The sequence below is a fragment of the Jaculus jaculus genome, chromosome 12, assembly GCF_020740685.1.
Source record: "Jaculus jaculus isolate mJacJac1 chromosome 12, mJacJac1.mat.Y.cur, whole genome shotgun sequence".
Classification (NCBI taxonomy): Eukaryota; Metazoa; Chordata; class Mammalia; order Rodentia; family Dipodidae; genus Jaculus; species Jaculus jaculus.
Window position 1 is genome coordinate 84,617,266 of NC_059113.1, and position 18,094 is coordinate 84,635,359.

Consider the following 18,094-nt stretch of genomic DNA (forward strand, 5'->3'; position numbering starts at 1 on the left):
CCCAGATAAGTATTCCTATATATGTGTTTATTCCAGAGTCTCTCTCTTAGGGCTCATTCCTCTCACATAATTTACAAAACTCTTTTTGATCTTTTTTCCTTGAGACTGCTATCTTATTGCATCCACTAATTACTAGCTGTAGAAAGTTCTGAAGCTAATGTTTCCTAGCTAAGAACATTGTTGAATACATCCTTCTAAGTAAAATAAATTCTGTCTTGCTTCATTTGTGCCTGTTTTTGTAGATGATGTAAGATTCAGACCTATGCCCTCTCCTCACATCTGTACTTGCCAATAATATACTTATTTTTCAAGGGGGCATATGACATTTGATATAATTGCTAATAATATGAATCCTGCTTATTTTCTTCATTGCTAAAGAGCAAATTGAGAGAAGAAAGCAAGATCTTTGTCTCTGTACTTTTCTCTCCTTTTGTACTTCCAATTAAGAACTTCATGTTGTCTATAAAAACATAAATAAGCATACAACTATATGCTGATAATAAATGTAAACATACCAGTTAATTCCATGTTACATTTTTTTCATTGAGAGGAAAACCTAATTTGATAGAACTAAGTATAGTGTTAAATTTCATATTAAAATCATTGCTAGTTATCTTACAAAATTAGCCATCTTTTTTTTCAATTAACACAGTACCAAAACATAGACAACTCTGAAAATAAAATGTATGATTATGGAGAAAACTGTATTGTTTCTGGATTAAAAAAGAAAGAAATAAAGGGATGGGTTTCATTTCAGATGTTGCTCAGACCTAATCTTTCAAAACAAGTCTCCCAGAAAGGAAGTATGATTTTGAGCCTATATCTAGATATTCTTGTTAGAGAATTAAAAAAAAAAAAAAAAAGACAGAAAACGAAACGGTGCTCCCCAATGGCATATGTGTTTGTCCCAGGTAAAGGGAATTGGTGTCAAGAGACACTCATAGAATTTGTAAAGATACAGTTAACACTATCTCTGAACTAGACACTAGTGACAGAGAGACAGTAGCCACTCTATGGTACTTAAGAACCCGGGCTTACTGCAGCAATGCTTATATTACCCTTTAGAGGCAGTTTTCTGGTGCCATGGTGTTAGTTCAGCATGAAAAGAGACCATAGAACCAAAAGTAAAGCAGTTAGCTGTGGGTAAAGAATCCTAAGGAATGTCTGGGGAGCAGCCTTCTCTTACTGGCATCTGCATGTTCAGCTAAGAATCAGGGAACCCAGGGATGAGGAGCTGGCTTGCTGGGGAAAGTGCTTGCCACAGAATATCAGGATTTGACTGTGGGATCCTAGCACTTGGGTAAAACCTGGGTGTGTTGGGGTATATCGATAATCCTAGTTATGGGGAGGCACGTAGAAAGATCCCAAGTGCTTGATAATTAGCTAATCCAGCAAAATTGATAAACTTTAGGTTCAGTGAGAAGCCCTCCCTTAAAAACTCTAATGGAAGGAGCTAGAGAGATGGCTTATGGTTAAGGAATTTGCCTGCAAAGCCAAACAAGCCAAGTTCAATTTCCCAGGACTCATGTAAAGCAGATGCATAAGGTAGCCATGCTTCTGGCATTCATTTGCAGCAGCAGAAGGCCCTGGTCCACCATTCTCTCTCCCTGTCTATCTTCCTCACTGTCTTTTTCTCTCTTGTGTTCTCAACTGACTAAATAAATAAAAAAAACCTACAATGGAAAGTGATTAAGAATGACACCCATAACTGTCCTATGGCCACTATACACATGTGCATACATGTTCATGCACATACATATACAAACCTGCCTTTATACAAGCAGAGAACATGCAGACACATGCAAAAATTATGGAATGTACGTAACTGAAAATACTGGTAATGTGCAGGACCAAGACACAGTGACAAAGGTTTTTGATCCTCACTACTCTGTTGAAAAGGCTGAGGCAATTTCATGACTGGCTTACAGAATGAGTTCCACACAAGCCTGGATGACATTGTGGACTGTGTCTTAAAACAATTAGTATAAAGTGACTATACAAGATCAGTAATAGATGCACAAGACACTGGGTTCTATTCCCAGTACTGGAAAAATAAGCCCAAACAATTATCTGCAGGGATTTGGGGGAAGAGGATGCAGGAAGAGGCAGGTAGAAGTAGCCATAAGTGGGCTCCTTTCACTTTTCAGCATTACGAGCAGGGATGAGATGAATTGAGTGATCACAACAGACTAATGTACGGTATCAAATCAAATGGTAGCTCTACCTCCAAGCTGTTGATCTAAGGAAATACTTGTATGTACATATTTGCATCTTAATTGTTGTAAATTGGGCATAGTGTAGTTTCTTAAAGACAATCTGACATAATAAAAGGCCACCCTGGGCTGGAAAGATGACTCAGTGGTTAAGCACTTGCCTGTGAAGCCTGAAGACCTCATTTCAAGGCTGGATGCCCCAGTACCCATGTAAACCAGATGCACAAGGTGGTGCATACATCTGGAGTTAGTCTGCAGTGGCTGGAGGCCCTGATAGCCCATTCTCTCTCTCTCTGTCTCTCTCTCTCTGTCTCTCTCTCTCTCTCTCTCTCTCTCTCTCTCTCTCTTTCTGTGTGTGTGTGTGTGTGTGTGTGTGTGTTTGTGTCCCTCTTTCTCTGTCTGTCTGACACTCACAAATAAATAAATAAAAATAAACAACAATAACAAAAAAGGACAACCTATTGAGTGGTGAAAATCCTTATATTTGGAATTATATCCTACTCCTCTCGTCACATGTGAGTAGTCTGTAGTACTTAATAGACCATTTCTCACACTGTAAATGATTAAATGCTGGTTGTATTGGTATAGAGAGTACTGCATAGACAAGGAGGTTTTACTTTGGGGCTCCCTTTGTGCAATCTGGCAGTTGTTATAAAATACATGACAGCATCGGAACAGCGGCAGTGCTGTATGAGTTTACATGCCACCTTTCGATGGTTCTTTCTGGAGAAAGTCCAAATCCTTTACCAGGGAAGAGGGATACAGTCCAAAATATTCACCCAAAATATGTAGTATGATGATAATGATATTATGAAATGTACATCAGAGAACAGCAACTTATAATATAATTCAGCATTTAAGTAGGCGAAAATATAACTTTTGTGCAAATTACAAAGTAATTGTTTGCTATTAAAGCATCTTTGCTGACTGTAATACTTACAGGGAAATGCTTTACTAAAGGCTAGGATTTGGTTTTCAAGTCAGCTTGTACATTTTAAACAGTAAGATCTTGTCAACTGAAACTTAGGAACACATTTGTATCTATTAAATGAGGATTAAAAATTCCTCTCAAAGGGCTGCAATGAGGCTTAAGTAGGGAAATGAGGTGAAATCATTTTGCCGCTGCCGAGAGAAACATAGATTCTAGCCATGTTATTGCGGCCATTCAATAAACCTAAGAAAGTGCTTTAAGCAGAGTAATGAATACATAAATTGTTTAACATAAAGGCTAGTCAATGTTTAAAAAAAGAGTTCTAAAAGAGTTTATTTAGAATAAAAGAAATGACTAAAAATGGATTTGTGTAAATGGCTAGGTTTTTAAAAAGAGCATTACTAAATTAAGTGCAACACTGCTTCACTAGGTAGCAAGTATGAAAACATCCAGGCAAAAAGCTCAAGAGGAATGGGGAAAAACAGACACACTTGTTTTCAGGCACAACCACAGGATCAAGTAGGCCAAGGCAAAGAAGAGAGATTACACTTGTGGTTAGTGTCCTTTAAAGGAATCAAACACCTAATTACAAAGAGCCTTGTTATTGGGGGGAGGTGTGTAAACGGGAGACCTGATTGGTTGACAGACTCAAGGGGCTGACTCAGAATGGGCAAGCCCACTCTATTGCATTAAGCCGGGGAGGAAGAAGGGAGCCGCTGTTGAAGAGTTTCTTCTTGCCATCTTCGGTGAGAGTCCATCAGATATGGGTTCTGACTCCCTGCTCTGCTTGGGTAAGGTGGTGTCCATGCTCTCCCTGGGGCTTTGCCCCTGTGTGACTGCATATATATATCGTTTTCCTGTTCCTTCTCCACTACAAGACGTATAAATAAGTAAAAGTGCTTTTACTTGAATATTGTTAAGATATTACAGATTAGCCATTAGAATACTCCATAGGAAAATATTGTCCAGCATCAAATCACAATAGGATCAATCTGAAATCTCCTGACAAAGCACCCACTATAGTCCACAGTGAGTGGGATCTGATGGCATCATGACATATATGTCTTTTCCTCTGATAAGAATAAAGAAATTCTGGGCTGGAGAGATGGCTTAGCGGTTAAGCGCTTGCCTGTGAAGACTAAGGACCCTGGTTCGAGGCTCGGTTCCCCAGGTCCCACGTTAGCCAGATGCACAAGGGGGCGCACGCGTCTGGAGTTCGTTTGCAGAGGCTGGAAGCCCTGGCGCGCCCATTCTCTCTCCCTCTATCTGTCTTTCTCTCTGTGTCTGTTGCTCTCAAATAAATAAATTAAAAAAAAAAAAGAATAAAGAAATTCTGAGGCTGGGAAGATGGCTAGTCAACAAAGCACTTGTGCTGAAAGAATGAGGATGTGAGTTCTGAGCCCCAACAACCACATAAAAGTGCCACACGCAATGGCTTGTGCCTGTTGTCACAGTGCTGTGGATCTGGAGGCAGGAGAAGGCCGAGGATTGCTGGTAAGCCAGTCTAGTCTCTTTTGTGCACCCTATGGCAATGAGAAACCCTGTTATTCACACTTGACGATAACACCTGAGGTTGCTCTCTGATCTCCATACAAATGCACACATGTTCTCTCTCTCTCTCTCTCTCTCTCACACACACACACACACACAAATCAGAATTGATTTTAATGGTGTATCTTTTGTGTTTCACATTGTTTGTGTGTTCATTTTTCAGGAAGATATTCCAATTCTCTGATGAAATCATCATGATACATATTTGGTCAATGTTTAGCTTTCCTTTTAAAGTTATTTTTATTTATTTATTTTAAAGAGAGAGAAAGGAAGAGAGAGAGAAAAAAATTGGGTGCACCAGGGCCTCCAGCCACTGCAAAAGAACTCCAGATGCATGTGCCCCTTGTGCATCTAGCTAACGGGAGTTGTGGGAAATAGAACCCGGATCCTTTGGCTGTGCAGGCAAATACCTTAACTGCTAAGCCATCCCTCCAGCCCCCATGTTTAGCTTTCTATCTCATGCATTTATAGATTTATAAACTGATTAGAAAAGGCTAGCCTGCTAATGTGTTATATTCATTTATGTTTGTTTCCATTTTTTACTTTGCTTCATGATTCGGGGCACAGGACTTCACTCTTCACATCTTTGTACTGATTTCTTACTGATCATTTTATGTTCAGCTTTGGGATTCACATGAAGTACAGACTGAAGTTTGTATTCTTTACTCCAACATCAGCTGCATCCTTATCCTCTATGTGTACATGTTTTAAAAGTTTCATTTATTTATTTGCAAGGAGAAAAAGAATGAAAGAGGGAGAAAGTAAGAGAGAGAGAGAGAGAGAAAGCAAGAGCACACGGGCACCCAGGGTCTCTAGCAGCCACAAACAAACTTCAAGTTTGTTCACCACCTTGTGCATCTGACTAGACGTGGGTACCTCTTGCCTCAGGAGTTATTTTCAACCCATGGGATTCAGGGGTAACCAAATGTTAATCACCACGGTCTTGATGTTTAGCCTTAACACTTTTGTGTCCAATCTCACCTTCGTTCATTGTTTCTTGGCCTGCATGAAACCTTTCTGAGAATGAATTAACATGCCAATGCAACATTGTTCTGTGAAAGTCATCTTATTAATTCAGTCCATCTGTCAGTGCATGCCACATCAATGCACGGTTTGTGTGGCATTATATTTTCCTGGTAAGATCATTGTGCTAATTTTCTTCCCAATATTTAGGTCACTCTGGTCTCTTTACCTCAAGTCTTTTATAGGCCTTCCAATATACTATGTGTGTACCTACATGACACATTTAAACAACACACATAAATCTATTTGTAGATTTTTGTTTTTATTTTTATAGTTAGCAAGCACTGCTGTCTTGGAATTCCACATCCTCTGAAGTCACATATTTAAACTTATGACCAGTTATAAGACATTACTGGGCTGGGTAGATGGCTTAGTGGTTAAAGTGCTTGCCTGCAAGGCTAAGGACCTCTGCTAGATTTTCCCATACCCATGTAAAGCCAGAAGCACATGGTGGCACATGTGACTGGAGTTCATTTGCAGTGGCTTGTGACCCTGGTATGACCATTCTTTCTCCCTCTCTCGCTATCTGCATCTTTATCTCCCTCACTCTTAGCTAAAAAAAAAAAAAAAAAAAAAAGTATTTTAAAATTTAAATTTAAAGTATTTAAAAAGTATTTTAAAAACTCTCTTCTCTTTCTTATATCCAGAAACAAAGTATTATTTTCAATAAATATTATTTATAGGCATTTAATATATTAGACATACATGACTAAAGTTGTTCTGTCAGATTACTGAGATATTTTACCTTTTGTTTCATTTAAAATTATTTGATAGTAACATTTATTAAACAATAATAATTATTTATGATGACATTACATTCATATATCATATTCCTTAAGTAATTGAACCACATAAGTTTAACAATTAGAAATAGTTTTGTATTATATTTTGAGTTACTACCTTTGAATGGTAAGGAAAACTCTGAAGTTTGTATAATCAAGGCTATGTGTTTAGTTAATTTCTCAAAGCACAGTAGACTAGCCATCTCTTCCCTACCTGCCTCAAGCCTTGCTTCATTGTGGATTTTCTTCTCTGCTTCTCAGTGAGGAAAGAGTGAATGCCTTTCCAACATGCATCATGCAGCTGATCACAGTACACACTCTGTCAATATGTCATGCATGTCTGAGTTGATTAATGAGTAATGTAGTCAGCCTGTAGAAAGACTCTTTGTGGGAAATTTAGATGCTATATCATTTTCTACTAGAAAAAATATGTTTTAATTGCGCACATAGGATCACATTAATAAAAATCTCTGGTGTTTCTTTGAGAGCCATTATAAAGGCCTGGTGAATCATGTATACAAATGTCCTTTAGCAATTTTCATGACTTATGAGCAAAATAGAGAAAAATCAGTCACAAATTTTCCTTCTACTAACTGGAAGCTATCAAATGAATCAATGTTTTCCTGATGAGCTTTTATCCAATGAAATGATATAAGTTGCTTTCTTCTAACTACATTAAAATAAAACTGCTTTTTTTTTTTTTTTCTGTGCTGAGGACCAAACCCAGGGCCTTGTGCTTGCTAGGCAAGCGCTCATCCACTGAGCTAAATCCCCAACGCCCAACTCTGCATTTTTTGGAAAATGTAGACAAACAATACCTTCAACATTCTTTTAAACCTTCCTGTGGCTTGATTTTATTTACTAAATATATTTCAAGTCATTTTTCATTGAATTAAAATATAAACTATAATACAATTTGCATAATAGTATTTAATTCAAATTTCAGGAAAAGTGATAAAAGTGTCACAAAAAGAATATAAAAATAGTAGAATAGAAATTTTCGCAAATTTTGGTTAGTTTTGCAATACAGAATCACGTTTTGATTTGAATGAATACATCTGTTTTAAACAATGATTACGGATTTTATCTAACTAACCGGGAATCAAATAGTTAAATTTTGTGAAGAATGATCCTTGATGATTTGTCAATAAGTAGGACATTGACAGGCTCGCAAGCTACGGCATGTCTCAGGAGACATGAAGATGAACTTCAGTTTTTATATGATAATTGAAAATTTCAGAACCTGGTGTTCTATCAGTTAGCAAAGTTAGATAAATACAAAGATATGATGACAATTTGCAAAAAATAAAAAAAAATGCTGGCAAGTGCAGATATTTGGAGAAAGTTTAGTAAGTTCAAGTAATAAGAAGTGGCAAAGGAAATAATTACCAAAATGTATGGAATTTCTTATTGATAATAGATTGTTAGTAACTTTGCCAGCTTCCCAAATGTTATCAAATTCATTTCTTAATTCATGGCACAGTAGAAGAGTCACTATCTGAATTCTGTCTTATTTCTGTGGCTTTTTATTAACATATTATTATTAACATATTTGCAGTATTGACTAATAGCCTGAATACTAGCAAGCTATTAATGCTTCATAGTATTTTAAGTTGATATCTAAATATGTCAGTTCTACTTCTTTTTGATGTTTTAATTAAATTATTTTTTGAGAGAGAAAGATGGGGAGAGAGAGAGGAAGAGAGAAAAAGGAGGAAAGAGAGTGTGGGCATGCCAGGGCCTCCACCCACTGCAAACCAACTCCAGACACATGTGCCACCTTGTGCATCTGGCTTATATGGGTACTGAGGAATCAAAGCTGGATCTTTATACTTTGCCTTAACTCGTAAGCCATCTCTCTAACTCTCTTCTCTTTCTTATATCCAGAAACAAAGTATTATTTTCAATAAATATTATTTATAGTCATTTAATATATTAGACATACATGACTAAAGTTGTTCTGTCAGATTACTGAGATATTTTACCTTTTGTTTCATTTAAAATTATTTGATAGTAACATTTATTAAACAATAATAATTATTTATGATGAAATTGCCTCATAAAGGCCCAGAAGCTTGTGTATACATACAAAGCATCATCATTCACTTATTCAATCATTTATGTATTTATAAGTTTAGCACACCATTTTTATATCCTATATAAGAAATGTACTACATACCAGATGTGAAAGTTTGTCTCTTCTTTTAAAGGGGCTGCATCTGATTGAGTTGAAGTTCTTCTAATTTATTGAAGCTCACTTGATTTTTACCCATACGTTGCATAACATTAGTTGTATGCTAAGAAACTGATTTTAAATGATTTTGACATTATGGAAATATCATAAAATATGCATGTATAAACTAAGTGGGATATTCTATTACATGTCTCTCAGACTGTCTGAAAAGAAGATATGTTGATGCTTCTGTCACTGTGTAATGACATAGTATTTGATAATAAATTTTATTACTCCAACAAATGATAGAATTACACTATTGTAAATACATGTATTAACTGTCTTCTACTGTGACAAAATGTCTGAGAAAAACAAGTGACAGAACTAAAAGTTGAGGGCTGGAGAGATTGCTTAGTGTTTAAAGACAATTTCTTGCAAAGCCTGACTGCCTGAGTTTGATTCCCCAATAACCACATAAAGCCGAATGCTCAAAGTGGCACATGTGTTATGAGTTCATTTGAAGGGACCATGGTATGTATGCTTAATTCTCATTCTGTCTCTCTTTCTCTTTATTTCTTTACTTGCAAATAGATAATTTTTAAAATATGTTCTATTTATTTATTTGAGAAAGAGAAAGAGAGAGATAGAGTGTGTGTGGGTGAGAGAGAGAGAGTGAGAATGGGCTCACTAGGGACTCCAGGATCCACCCCCAGTGACACCTTCAGCCAGACAACTTGACTCAAGCTTTAATAAAGTACATGATTCCATTAGGGGGTGGTACACATTCGAACTACCTCACATACCAGAAGAATTCTAACTAGATAACATCTCTTCAGTTTCAACACTTCTCAACATGAGCTCTAGGAGCATGTCTTTAACTCATTTGCATTGGAAGGGCACTATGGATTGTACATTATATACTATATATAATTATACATCCCTTTTTGCAATTCTAGAAATTTAGTTTTATCACTGAAAGAAATCCATATCCATTTTTATATTTATTTTGGGTTTTTGAGGATTTGGCTATGCAACTCAGGTTGGCATTGGTCATGCTCATCTAGCTGCTGATCCTAGAGTGGCGAAGTATCAGGCATTCAGCACCATGCCCATTCTGACATACATTTATACGACTGCAACCCAGTGTGTTGATGTGCACCAGCACCACCGTCACATTGACATAATTAATTGCACTGCAGCTTTACAGAGACCACAACTCTGTCAGGCAGTAGTACATAAGTGTGTGAAAACATGGACCTGCGTGCAAGCGGTCTGTGTTTGGAAGAAATGTGCTGATAGAAAGGACTTGAGTATTCGAATTTTAAAATATCAGGTTATGGTTATCTAGCAGTCACTTAAGAAGAACAATGATTGCTCCAAATGGAATTATAAAATTATCACAAGAACAAACACATGAGGGAGGTTCCATGTACCTTTGCTGACACCAGGGATGGGGAGAGCCATATGCGTAGCTTGGTAAGCAGTTTCTAGAGGATGAGTGATCCTGGGCACTAGAGAACAAAGAAACAGGAACCCATTCAGTAGAGCACATGCTGAAGAGCCTGGTTTAAGAGGCTTCTTCTCATAACCTACAGAAAGAAACACAGCCTTGCAAACACTTGATTTTAATGAGAACCTGAACAATGAATGTGGCCCATTTTGCTATACTTCTGACTTGCAGAGTTATAAGCTAATAAATGAGTCCTCTGTTAAGTCATTAAGGTTATGATCACCAAGGTACAACAAACACAGCGCTGTCATGGGGTAGGAGTTTGTCCTGTGTGTCAGGTTTGTCTTGACCTAATTATTTCTCTTTCAACACAGTGTAGAACGATAGCCCCAGTTTCCTCTCTTTTCTTCTTTCCTTTTCCTTCTCCATATCCAAATAAGTGTAAAAGCCTTTTCACATTTTTTTTTTCTTTTACTCTATAAGAGCGTAAGGTGCTACAGGCCAGAAACTTTTGTTCTTATTAAAACTAGGAAGTAAAATTAGCAGACAATTTCTATAAGGAAAAACAACTTATGATCATCTTATGGTCTGGGGAGGAGATGGTTCATTGATTAAAGGCACTTGCTTGCAAAGTCTGCTGGACTGGGTTCAATTCCCCAGGACCCATGTACTGCCAGGTACACAAAGTAGTGTATGCATCTGTGGTTCATTTGTGGCAGCAAGAGAACTTGGAACACCCTTTCACTGTCTCTCTCTCCCCCACCTTGTAAATAAAGAAATAAATGTAACATGTCAACATACTTCCAACTTACTTTCTTGTAATCTTTCTCCTCTTTATGTAAATACTAAAGATCCATGATACAAATATAATAATTATAGGATAAATTACATTGTTAATCATAAAGAGGTTTAACATTTTTTCCAAGTGTAAGCTGGACACTTGCTGATTCCTTTTCACATACCCTTGTCCAAGCAAGAATGGAACTAATTTCCTTTTGCCACTGAATTTTCTAAAGAATTTGTTTCCACTGGGCATGGTGGCACATGCCTTTATTCCCAGCACTTGGGAGGCAGAGATAGGAGGATCACCATCAGTTTGAGGCTACCCTGAGATTACATAGTGAATTCAGGTCAGACTGAACTAGAGTGAGACCCTACCTCAAAAAAAAAAAAAAAAAAAAAAGAAAGAAAGAAAGAAAGAAAGTTGTTTCCTTGTTCTAATATTTCTCCCCCATGACTCATAAATATGTCCAAGTCTGATCATCTATAGGTGGAACCATATTCTAAATGGGCCTGTTTGGGCAGCTATTCCTAGTCTTGAAAATCTCAGGTAAAAAGAGGTGTATCATTTCTGAAAGCCCTTTCTTCCCATTCTCTTCACAGCTCAAGTGACTTCTTTCAAGCCCATCCTCTGCTCAATCCCCAGATTTCTGCATGTCACAGATTTGTGATCTCATCATTCAGTGAATACCATACTTTTAAGCATGTATTTGCTTAGCAAATTAGCAAATTGATTATTTGGTAGCATCATTCAGAATACTTTTATCCTCAGGAACTTTTGTCATCAGTCTTTTAGGTGAGAAAGAGAATTCATGTAATTATGTTGGGATTGCCTTTTGTTTAAAAAGGGATAAAGCTTTCATGGAGCTGACTGATATACCAAGAGCAGAGAGACAAACCCATTTATTTCAGGACACAGGAAGAAGATGCAAGCCATCATCCACCTCAGGCTGTGCTTGTTTCACGGCCATTGCTTATACAACAACAAGGAGAGAACATGGGCAAAAGAACAAGGGGAAAACAAAGGATAGAACTGGATTTAACCTCCAACACTATTTGCTGGAAGCTTTCTTGAACTTTAGTTTGACAAGAAAGAAAGAAAGAAAGAAAGAAAGAAAGAAAGAAAGAAAGAAAGAAAGAAAGAAAGAAGGAAGGAAGGAAGGAAGGAAGGAAGGAAGGAAGGAAGGAAGGAAGGAAGGAAGGAAGGAAGGAAGGAAGGAAGGAAGGAAGGAAAAAAGAAAGAAAGAGAGAAAGAAAGAAAGAAAGAAAGAAAGAAAGAAAGAAAGAAAGAAAGAAAGAAAGAAAGAAAGAGGGAGGAAGGAAGGAGAGAGAGAAAAACAGAGAGAAAGAGAGAGAGAGAGAGAGAGAGAGAGAGAGAGAGAGAGAGAGAGAGAGAGAAGAACCCTCTTTGCCAGTTCCAGGAAAGGGTGAGGAAGAAAACTGTCCTCGGAAGGACAGGCTTGTCAGAAATATCTTGTTACATTCATGACATGACTGAGTGCTCTGATTGTGATTATCCTCAAGCCTTCCACAATTATCTGATGGCTTAGTCTCCTACTACTCCTTCCCTAGCTGTCCTTCAAAACTTTAATAGACAATTTTCAAATGACTTTGTTTACAAAAGCCAAGAAAATATAAAATAGAAGAAAGTAATAAATGAGGAAAAGTGTATACAATAACACATAAAGATGACAAAAATGTTAACTTCTGACCTATAAGACCAAGATCATGTAACATTATTATGGTAGCAAAATGTCACATAAGAGGAATCCAGTTATTACTTACAAAATGCTTTTTTCTAAATTGAAAAAAAAATGTTTTGGATTTTCTTTTCCTTATGTACAGAATCTTATCTTTTGTATTCAAAAGTTAAGCAGACAGGTTAGGGCAGATGATTGGGGAAGCAGTCTAATGTCTTCCACCCAGTGTCTCTATAAACAGCCTGCACAAGGTATAAGAAGCCTCTCTTACACAGCCTCAAAACTGACAGCCCACTCTTGAGAGCACATTGTTTCTGCCCTTGGCCCGTGGAATTAAACAACATGGTAATGGGGCTGTGGTGATATGACTTAAATATCCCCCATGGGCTCATGTGTATTAAGTTTTTGGACAGTAGCTGGTGGCAGTTTGGAAAAGTTGTCTGTCCTTTGTGAAATAGAACCTTGCTGGAAGAGGTGTGCCACTTGAGGTAGGTTTTAGCCAAACATGGGATAGGTTTGGGGGAAATATAGTTAAGCTCCATACTCAGTAGTAATAATTTCTTCCTGCTGTTTTGGCAATAGGATTTTTTTTTTCTATCTTCTCCTGCTTGGCTTTCCCAACCATAATGAAATTCCCCTCAAAATTATAAGCAGAAAATAAACCCCTTCCTTTTGTAGCCTATTTCTGGTCTGATATTTTTTTCTCAGCAAAAACACAATTATAACTCCAGGATCCCTCCATGAATATATATTCCTAGGCAAGTTAGATAATGATACAGAATACAAACATAATTTTTAGTATAATGATCAATTATATCTGTAATGACAGCATCTTATCTAACCCAAGAACCACAGTTGGGAAACTCTATTGTGTACCTATATTGATCAATATACTTCCAATAGCACTGGAACTTACAAACCAATAGTAATCAAATTACTGAAATTTAGCTTTATTATCAATGATTTTCATTTACCATGCCACTTTCATTCTAAAATACAGGTAAAATCATAAAAACGTGTATATAAAATAATAGGCTGCATTGTAACTCTAGTCCAGTAACTGTGTAATAGCTTGCCACTGAGATACATAAGTCTATCATCCTTGTGATAATGATGCTGTGAAAGCCACCCCTGTATGGATGCTATGCCACAAATCAAGTAGGAAGAAGAAACTGTAATTTGAGGTAGACAGCTTCATCAAGATTGTTTCTACTTTCATGTGTGCTGTTCCCGAGTCCCAGCAGCAGGGCAGGCCTTTAGTAGCAGAACCTCCTTTATTATTTTTGTCATAAATTCTTATTTTTTCTACTTTCTTACCACTTGGAAAGTTATTCAGGCATTTTATGAGATAAGGCTTTATGAAATTCTATACTATACATATCTTCACAGCTAAATCTTATTTTACTGTCCTTCTAGGAAAGTGAAACCACAAAATGTCACTAGATTAATCAAATCACAGCAACACACCCTATTCAAGAGAAGCTGTGGTTGTGCTAAAGATACCAAAACTTCACTAAACCACAAGACAGATATTACAACACAAACATCAAAGCCTGATTTATTTGTCAGTGTGGACTGTATCCAATCCTTCCATCTGCACTACTCATCTTCGTCATCTTGTCCATTAAGAGATAGTTTTCAAGGTCAGAATGTAGTCAATAATATCCTTAACCTTGCTAAATGTCCTAAATACTTTCAGGGACTATGTTGTACATGTAATTAGATAGCAATAACATTATTCTCAAAGCAATATGAATGGTTAGTTAATAAAGACTTCAATCTCAGCAAATATTCTAAATAATGTCTGTGATTTAAGTTTTTCCAATAGAATTAAGTTGTAATAAAGTTACATTCATAACAAGATGAATATTAAATTTGTACTCTGTAATCAACCATATACCTACACCCTCATTTATATTTTCTGTGTTCCTAATATTACTACATCAATTATGCTATGAGTTTTGTTAATAACTTGCCTTATAACAGTTGATTTCTAACTTTACATAATAATCATAAATAAGAGTTGAAACAAACAAGCCAATAATTACTAAAGACTACTCATGAGCAACAATTCAGAGTAAAGCTGTGGCCAAATATGGATTTTATTATCTATGTGGCAATGACACCTACCAAGATAACATTCAAAACCTATGAACTAATGTAAATATTTAAAATTCATCGTTGTATAAATAAGCTTCATTCATGATAATTTTGTTGGAGTTAGTGATAATGAGCTAGCTATGATGAGTCACTCGATCATTCAATAATTCATGCATGAAATTATAATTGTGTGATTATTGCATACATTATAATCTGGGAAATAGGAATGCAAGAAAAAATCAGGCATGGTTCAAACATTGAAATATCTCACTATGCATGGAAGCTGGGCACATTAAAACTATAATGCAGTATGTTAACTGCAACCAAGAAATGTTGCAATACATGGAGTCAAAATCAGCATAATCAATGCTATACCAAGTAGGTAGAGTTTAATTGTGTCTGAGAAAGAGGCATTAATTGTTCATATCTGACTTATACTTCTGTCAACTGAATGGATATGCAGGAGCCAGATAAGAAAGCATTGAAAGAAGATACATTGACAACTGCAGAGGCACAGAGTAGGAAGGGCTGGATATGGAGAATGGTATGGTGTTGTTGAGGAAATATGGATGATAGTACAGTAAATGCAATATCTTAAAACTACACTAGCAATGTTTTAGTGAGTGCTATAATCTAAAATTGAAGTTAGGAAGCAAAACAAGTGAAAGATAATTTTAAAATATGAAAAAGAAAATAGAAAGCACAAGATGGAAAAAGCTATCACATTTCTATATGTTTTGCAGTTTTGCAAATGTGATTAAGAAATAGTAAATATTTTATTAATGCAGAGTTTCAGATCTGAAGTCATTATAGACTCGTAGCAGATGAAAATCATGTTGAAGCACAGGCGAGCTTGGTACATTGAGCACGCTGAGTCTTACAACTGTAGGATTGTTCTCTTTGTTCTCTGTAAAGACAAGTAACTTCATCAGGGCTTTGAAAGTCACTAGAGAGACTTGGAAACGTACAATCTGGGGCAAAATTAGATTTTATTTTTATCACATCAATTCTGTCACAGTGGAAGAAAGTGTGGTGGGGATGATTAGGTTTTTTTTTTCCTCATAAATTGTTAAGATTACATTTGGGTCAAATTTGTTATTCCAACAATATTTAACTTCTTAGAGCCAGAGGATATAATTTAAAGCATCAACTTTTGGAAACAAATTGTTTGCATCAGATTCATTAATTTACAGTCTTCTTCATGAAGACAAACTCTCTGATTCAAGTCATTAACAGTGTATTCACACTTACCTAGAAAAGTACTTTTTAATTTTTTAACATAGCCATGTACTGTGCTGTAACATGCTTGCAATGTTCAGCTAAGTATATAAATTCAATATTTTCTTAGACAAAAACAAGAAATTGAAATTAGCCCTGTTGACATTTATCACTGACAAACCAGAATAAGTTATTGTTCTTATCCACAATCAGTTTTTACAGAATAAGTTACTAAGATTACTAAATTGAGATTTATCTGATGTTTTCTGACACTGAGAAAACAGCAATAACAAAAACAAACAAAAACAAATCTCATGTGTTGCATAGACCTACACTAACCTACAACATTCTCATCCACGGGCCTAATTATTAAGGAGGCTGCTTTATAAGAGAAGAAATTAGCATGCACTGCTACAGTTTGTGCTCCTTATAGCATTGTAAAAATTAATGCATGGTTTCAATATACCCACAGTAGAATTATTAAATAGGATAATTTCTCCATGAAGTTCTTTGATTCATGGGAACCTATAACTAATAATAATAATTTTATTTGAAATTTTTCACATTATCATTGAACATGACATAAAATATTATATGGAAAGTCAGAAGTCTAGGCTATTAAAATGTATAGCTTATATAGTTTTTTTAAATATTTTTTTGTTCATTTTTTATTTATTTATTTGAGAGCGACAGACATAGAGAGAAAGACAGATAGAGGGAGAGAGAGAGAATGGGCACGCCAGGGCTTCCAGCCACTGCAAACAAACTCCAGACACGTGCGCCCCCTTGTGCATCTGGCTAACATGGGACCTGGGGAACCAAGCCTCAAACCGGGGTCCTTAGGCTTCACAGGCAAGCGCTTAACCACTAGGCAATCTTTCCAGCCCAGCTTATATAGTTTTGAATAAAGTTTGACTATTTTAACTTACCTAATTAAGAATATATAACAATGAAGATATCTCTAAGAATTGTCTCAACATTTTGAATATTTTATGGCTACAGATGATGTAATTTTAATTACTAAATGATAGTAACTATATCATTTAGGAAAGTGAATAATTTTCATATTGTTGAGTAGTGCTTTTTCAGTTACCAAATATATAGTTTGATGAAAGTATAGTGAAAACTAATGATGATCTTAATTCTATTTCCAATAAACATTATTTTTGGCAAATGAAAATATCATTTATTTAAATAAATAAAAATATGTTAAGATCCCAAAGACAAGAGTTGCCACTGAAGTCAAGATTTTCCTCAAGTTTAAAATGACTTAAATTTCTGACTGCTGGCTCTTAAGTCACAACGTCTCTATGAGTTTTCTGACCATTTCTCAAGGTCTTATAGTTGTTATGATGTTTATTAACCATTTCCTCTTGTAGGCCTCTGGAGTCACTTTCACAAGCCAGTACTTTTGGAGCAAAATCTTAAGAACAAATGGAGGAAAATCATGCCTATGATCTGCATTCCAATCATCAAGGTCGCGGATCTGATTGTCAGCATTAGAAAGTTTTTCATTGGCTTTCAAACTTGGTCAAGTAACCTTTGAAAGATTAAGCGGCTCATTGTGTACAGCAGTCCTGTTGACTCATGTTCCTTGACTCTGGAATGGGACCACAGGACAAGCATTATATTTATAGTTAGCCATATTTTTAGCAATCTTTGGAGTTTTCTTTTTTACGTGATACCAAGTGGTATTGTATCCTGCTGGCTGGTATCCCATGATTTGGGTCTTAGGAACATAGTTCTAAAGCTTCACATTCCATTAATCCTTATTTTTGAAGTAATGTCTCTCAAGAATTCCAAGGAAAGTGTTATTGGAAGAGGCAGACAATCCTGCTGTAAGTGCCACAAGCAAGTAAGTCTGGAATTCACACTGTAGTCTTCGGCTGGCCTGAAACTTACATGATCCTCCTACCTCTGACTCCTGCATGTGGGGATTAAAGGCAATTGATTTGGTATGAAGAGGTTTTAACCAAATTCTCTGGACAGGGGTAAGAAATATATGTGAGAAAGAGCCAACAGAACGATACTGACCTGGAGAAGGCTGGTGCTGGGATTATACTTTTTTTTTTTAAGTAAGTTGTTATAAATACTATTTTTCTTATGTATTTTTGAAACTCTTAATTTTGGTAGCTAATAGTTAACATTGTCATCTTTATTTCCAATTATAAAT

The 18,094-nt window shown here is 36.2% G+C and overlaps 1 pseudogene; it reads right to left on the minus strand.

Moving 5' to 3' along the window:
- Positions 1-17,213: 17,213 nt before the first annotated feature.
- Positions 17,214-17,684, minus strand: LOC123453611 (annotated as a pseudogene).
- Between the last annotated feature and the right edge of the window lie 410 nt (positions 17,685-18,094).